Source organism: Pagrus major, chromosome 24, assembly GCF_040436345.1.
Source record: "Pagrus major chromosome 24, Pma_NU_1.0".
Classification (NCBI taxonomy): Eukaryota; Metazoa; Chordata; class Actinopteri; order Spariformes; family Sparidae; genus Pagrus; species Pagrus major.
The window spans coordinates 6,063,489-6,070,284 of record NC_133238.1 but is presented as its reverse complement, the minus strand read 5'-3'; the positions used below and the strand labels follow the sequence as shown (position 1 = coordinate 6,070,284).

The 6,796-nt window shown below is 39.1% G+C and overlaps 1 long non-coding RNA gene across 1 annotated transcript; it reads left to right on the top strand.

The window, feature by feature from the left end:
• The first annotated feature begins 1,459 nt into the window (after nt 1–1,459).
• LOC140992275 (uncharacterized) lies at nt 1,460–1,772 on the top strand. Its single transcript, XR_012178014.1, has 2 exons — nt 1,460–1,555; nt 1,677–1,772. It is a non-coding gene; the product is annotated as an uncharacterized lncRNA (long non-coding RNA).
• Nucleotides 1,773–6,796: the final 5,024 nt, after the last annotated feature.

Here is a 6,796-nt window from a genome sequence, read left to right as displayed (position 1 = left end):
CACACACACACACACACACACACACACACACACACACTCCACTGAAGAATATTTCATTTTTCTTTCATATTCTGTGTTTTCAGATGCCTCTAAGGGGTTCGATCTGGGAGATGCTCTTGCAGGTAAATCTCATTCATTGATGCTGTTTGGAATGACTCTGATAGTAAAGGCTTGACTGAGCTCATCATAATAATCCATGCCAGTGTTGATTAATATTAAAGCTATGTTAACCTATTTTGATATCTTGTCCCTTGCGTGCAGCAGAACAAACTGTGAACATAACGACATATATATCACCTGATCAGTTTATGTTCATCTTTGATTTGAATCTGAATAATCCAGATGTTTTTAGTCACATAAAGTTTTACTTAATTCATTTTAGGAGAAATATGCAACTGTAACTGAGAAATATGCAACTGTAACTGCAATCAAGTACACTATAAAGGTCATGAGGTGCACAATATGACAGTGTTTCTCCTCTTTCCCCCCTGAAGATACAATATGGAACATTTCTGCTCAAAATGTCTCATAACAGCCAGACCCCTTGTTATATATTTTGTTTAGCTGTGCACTTACATTATCCCGAATATTTCCAGCAATGTTCAAACCAGAGAAATCCACAAATTGAACTCAAGGTAACGGTGTGCTTAGCTCTGACAGTGCTGTGGAGATAGGTCTGGTTATGTGAGACTACTGTGCTATAACTACTGAGTGAGAGAGTGAGGAAGGATTTCAACCAATGAGACTAAACGTAACATGAATAAAACTTAAACATTACTTTGTGCCCGAGTCCCATCAGACAGATTTTCATCAGCAATGGTGGTCGTTTAATGGTGTGTTGACCACTGGCTGCCCTTCTGCGTTGAAGTGTCTCAAACAACCAAATGACTTAACTGTACATTAGCTGAAAGCTAGCAAGCAGCAGCATGCACCGAGGGTATGTGTGTGTGTGTGTGTGTGTGTGTGTGTGTGTGTGTGTGTGTGTGTGTGTGTGTGTGTTTGAATCCAGATCAACCACTCACATAACTCGTTTTTTCAATTCCTAAAAGTCTGATGTGACTCCGGGTGTTTATTCCTCCAGAGGGTCTGACTCTGCACCCGACCCTCTCCTCCAGACCTGGCTGGCTCTGGCTCATTCAGTCTGGCATATTTTTATGATTCAACCTTATTTACATACAAGAACCCCTGACATATGACATGTGTTCAATATTGTTCCAACAGAACCCACTGATTGCCCCCCCGGAGGAGGTGAGTCCACACACCTCACCTCTGCTGGTCGTTCATTTCCATAACGAAGTTTCAAACATGTTTCTGTTTCTGATCTGAAATGACGCTACTTCAGTTTTACTTTGACAGTATTGTCAACTCTTCCTATGTCTAAATGAATGCCATTTTCTTTAACTCTACCTCAGTGATCCCGAGAGATCTGGAAGAAAAGCTGAACAGGATCATGGAGAGTCAAGATAAGCTGCTGAAGGTGCTGGAGCAGCAGCGGCCTCGCACCTCATCTCGCTTTTGGCCAACGCGCTGAGTGTGGAGATACAGGAGGACATCTGTGAGTAGAAAATAATAATAATTTCTTGTGATTATAGCAGATCACTCCTTCATAGAAGAAGATTTCCTTTCATCCGTCCTCTCTGCTCACTTTTACTGTCTGAACCTTGCTTTTGTTTTAGACCTGCAGAGGACGAGTCAGATGATGACGCCTTCCTGAATACGCCTGGACATCTTATTCCTTTTTTCCTGTTCAATAAACATTTATAAAACTTCAATTTATATATTCATCATGAATTCATTATTTCTGTATGCTAATGTACTGTAATTTAGATGCAGGAATTGTGATACATAAGGATGGCGGAGTGATGATGACTGGTGGGGGATACTCTGTTTGAAGATTCTTTATTACACTTCATAAATCAATAAAGATGATCATGAATTGTAAACATTTGTGTTCATTCATTTGCATTGAAATTAATAGTAAACCATATTATTTGGTTTAAAAAAAGTGGTTCAAAACTGAGGGAATGGGTCCCCCTCGTGGCGTGCAGAGTGATTGCAGGAGGGGACACGCTTGACCGAGACAACACGTGAACCTAAAGCTAAAATGTTAAAATACATTTAACCTGATAAGCACAGATGACATTATCAATGCATGGAATCACAGTTATAGCTGAGTGGAGCTAACAGCATTGTTAATGCTGTTAGATCCACTGGTGCTTTTCCTTCTATGATATATGTTTAAAATAAGAACAGCTAAGGACTGAGCTGTTGATTGTAAGTAAATCAATGCAGACAACCAGGCACACAACACCGCAGTTCACTGTAGATATCATTTTCAGGCTCATAGGAAAAAACCTTTGTGCTCCATTTAGTTGAGTGCTGTATCCTTTTACATGCAGTTACAGTTGAATATCTTGAATTCTACAGAGATCAGTTAAGTGTTTTCGGTTTAATAGTTTATGATGTGAATTAATGTCATTAAGTCATGTAATTTATACAGTAAATGTAGCTCACATGTACATTGAGTTGACATGTGATAATGTTTTTTTCTACAGAACATGCCTTTAGTGGCACTGCAGCACTTCATGGTTGTTTTTTCTTCTGAAGGGAAGACACTACAGGTGAATACAATAAAGAATTAAACTAGATATCGCTATAAAACTTAAGCTAGTTGATTATTTACACTAAGATGTTTTCTGAAATTGAATTTTAAATGTGCAAATGATGGATTATACAATGAAACGTGCGCTTATTTGCACATATGTTCGGAAACAGAAATGTGAATATGGATAAAGTCAGCATAGTCAGCAGAGTTCTTGCCAACATATTAAAGTCAAAAGGTTTTTACAGAGAGAATTTTGGATGCCTCCTTTAATTGCTCCATAAATCAGAAAAATCGTCAACAACCAATAAAAAAACACAATTTTCTCCACGTTTTTAGGAATACAATGTGGATAAAATACATCAGGCTGTGAATGATATATGAACAAACTCCTCTGTAAAAACCTTCAGAAATACAATAGATAGGAATAAAACTGGAAGGTGTGGTGTATGTAAGTGCAGCTTAACTGGAGATATCTGCCTCAAAACTGCATTTAAAGATGTATTGTAAAATTCCAAACATCTTTAGATAGAAGATAGGGTGAAAACTAACTAATGCATATCACCATGAAACTTCCCCATTGATTACTTACATCAGGTCAATTTCTGTGATTGTCCTGAACAGAAATCTGAACTGAAACAATCATACATGTGTTTTTGGACAGTCACTTCCCACTAGTCTGGAAGAAGACGTGATGGAAACGAAATAGCTCCAAATCAGCTATAAAACAGTGATATGAGCCCATATCGAAAGCAATCATTCAGGATGAAAGCTAAGCTTGACCCACATACACTAGGTGGCACACAAGTTTCAGGAAAGTCTTGGCTCATGCTGCCATGTGTCACCTTTAAATCCAGCAGCTCCTCCTGTTGACTTTCACATGACAGTAGGTCCAGTCTGTAGGTTGAGGCTATGGCTTTTTGTGATTTTTGGCCTAACATGTTGCTTAATGCATACAAGTGCTATTGGTGCTGTTAATTCTCCCTACGGCAACTCTAAACTGTAGAAAGAAAGGTGAATGTATTGACCTTCAGCCAAACTCCATTCAAAACTAAGATGACTTAAGGATTTCTTACCTCTCGCCAAGGACCAGTGCTATTGTAGTCTATAAATTGTATATGTATGAGTTAAGAAAGACCTTGTGGTGAATTCGGCTACAACAAGTAGCACTTTATGGGAACAATATTGCAACTTTAGTATCATTCTGCTCATATAAACCCAATGGACATAAAAACATAACAAAACATCGGAATGTGATTCAAAAGTAGCTTTTAAATGCAGGTCAGACTTTTTCTTATTTTTATTTTTTTAAATAAAACGTTGATGTATGTGTGCACATGTGTGGTAGAAAAAATAATACAATCCAGGTTGGGCTGAAAATCCAGGCCTGTACCGCCCCTCTGACAGGCTGCCACACCTACACACATAGACAGTCAGTGGAGAAACTGCTTAAAACTCCACTCAACAAGTCACCATGAAGTTCTGTTTAAGGATCCTTTTATTTCTTTTTCTTCTCACTGGAACATTAACACAAGGTAAGCGTCTTTCTATGTTGTGTAGTGATTACATTATGGTTATGGTATGTATTTACAAGGCCTGCCTTTTAAGGGGACGCAGGAAAGACTAATTTAAGGCTTGAAGTGTCAGCCAGAGCTGTTATCTAACCGAGGACATTTTGTTTCAGCCTGACAAAAGCTGCAAAGTTTCTCTCTAGTTGCTGCAAATCAGTAGTTTTGAGGTCATTACCTCATCAGTATTCTGGAGCTTCACAGCAAAACAGTGTTGCAGCCATCTCCTTAACAACTGAAGTAGCTGGGGACTTGTTTTAAAATGGAAAAACAACCACAAAACCACATCAAATGGCTCCATACAGCTCATCCAGCATAATCCAAGTCTCCAGAAGACCCCCAGATCCCAAATTGATGTGAAAAGACCAGAAATGTTTTACGGACTACAAAACATCACCTGACTATCCATTTTCCTTTTATGGAAGAAAAATAACTTTTAATAATGGTACTGTTATTTTGTACATCCATGGTGTTGGGAAATACATTAATGAATTATTCTTGTCAAACTGTAAAACTGGGATTTTTCAAATTCAAAATCTATAATCATTGCATCCCTGGTACACAGCAGACAGACAGGGGTAGAGTCTAGCTGCTGGACAATGTAGCAGCTAAGGAGTCAGGTATTTCCCTTTAGGGGATAGTAAGAACCAAAAAAAGAGCAAAAAGGCGAGTGAACATTGGGATAATATTCATCAGGTTGCCACAACAACAACTCCAAATTCATGCTAATGTTACTCAGAGTATGATGTTTATTCTTGATGTTTTCTTTTATCTCATTTGTGTACGGTCTCCTTGAGTGTCCAGAAAGGCGCCTTCTAAATAAAATTTATTATTATTATTATTAGTATGTGTAAATAAGCACCTTTTTGCTAACACGTTAGCCAGAACAACTTTATGAGATGATATGTCAATGTTGTGATCAACGTTTTTCACCATTTTCTGACATTTTAAAGACCAAGCAACTGATCGATCAACGGAGAAATCAGCAGTTTAATTGACAGTGAAAGTTATGGTTAGTTGCAGCCCAAGAAGAAGCCTTTCTGCTGGCTGTATTTCACAATATCAGCCACTGTAACACTCCTCCTGGGCAGAGTGTTGGTGTGTTGGCACGTTCTTTTCTGTGGGGAAACGAGCCACTAGTTTCAGAGGTGACTCGTTCCTCAAAGCTGCTCGGTGTATCAGTCAGCACTGTCATAGCAATCAGCAAATACCCTTTATGACTCCTCGTAACACCCAAACACAGAACACATGGGCTTCCTCTGTGGAGGAAAACACAGAATACTACTGTAGTGACTGGTGGCTGCAGAGTCACAGGTACTGAGCTGGAGCCGTTCAAAATGATCTACAGCTGGTTCAATGTAGAAAACAACTTATGTTTACTGTCATGTTGTCTCAGGTTAATCTGTTACAGCCAGTGTTGATTTGTAATGGTGTTCATTGTGTCTCCCTCGTACAGATTTTGACCTGTCTGATGCTTTGGATGACTTAGGTAAGTGACTGTCAGTGATGGAGCAGCATGATGATGATTCATTAATGTCTGAAGTCCACGTATCTATTTATTTGTCATTATCCACTGTTGAGTGTCTGGAGTCAGGGTTGGATGGTATGTTGAAAGTTTTCCTACTGGCCACCGTCAGCCCAACAACCAGCAGCTGACAATGTATTTGTGCAGGTGTGTGTCCACCAAAGTTTGCTGGTTTAAGTCTAATATATAAACAAAATAAACTCACATAATTTCAAGAGAGGAAATCATATTGTACAGGATTTCTGCATTAAAATTGGGTACTTACATTATCCAAAATATTTCCAATAATGTTCAAACCAGAGAAATCCACAAGTTTACTCAAGGTAAGGGTGCGTTTCATTTTGTGAGAGTAGGAGGGAAGATGGTGAATGAGACTAAACTAAACTAACGTGAATTAAACTATAATATACTTATATACTTTTCTGACATTTTAAAGACCAAGCAACTGATCAATCAATGGAGAAATCAGCAGTTTAATTGACAGTGAAAGTTATGGTTAGTTGCAGCCCAAGAAGAAGCCTTTCTGCAGGCTGTATTTCACAATATCAGCCACTGTAACACTCCTCCTGGGCAGAGTGTTGGTGTGTTGGCACGTTCTTTTCTGGGGAAACGAGCCACTAGTTTCAGAGGTGACTCGTGCCTCAAAGCTGCTCGGTGTATCAGTCAGCACTGTCATAGCAACCAGAAAATACCCTTTATGACTCCTCGTAACACCCAAACACAGAACACATGGGCTTCCTCTGTGGAGGAAAACACAGAATACTACTGTAGTGACTGGTGGCTGCAGAGTCACAGGTACTGAGCTGGAGCTGTTCAAAATGATCTATAGCTGGTTCAATGTAGAAAACAACTGATGTTTACTGTCATGTTGTCTCAGGTTAATCTGTTACAGCCAGTGTTGACTTGTAATGGTGTTCATTTTGTCTCCCTCATACAGATTTTGACCTGTCTGATGCTTTGGATGACTTAGGTAAGTGACTGTCAGTGATGGAGCAGCATGATGATGATTCATTAATGTCTGAAGTCCACGTATCTATTTATTTGTCATTATCCACTGTTGAGTGTCTGGAGTCAGGGTTGGATGGTATGTTGAAAGTTTTC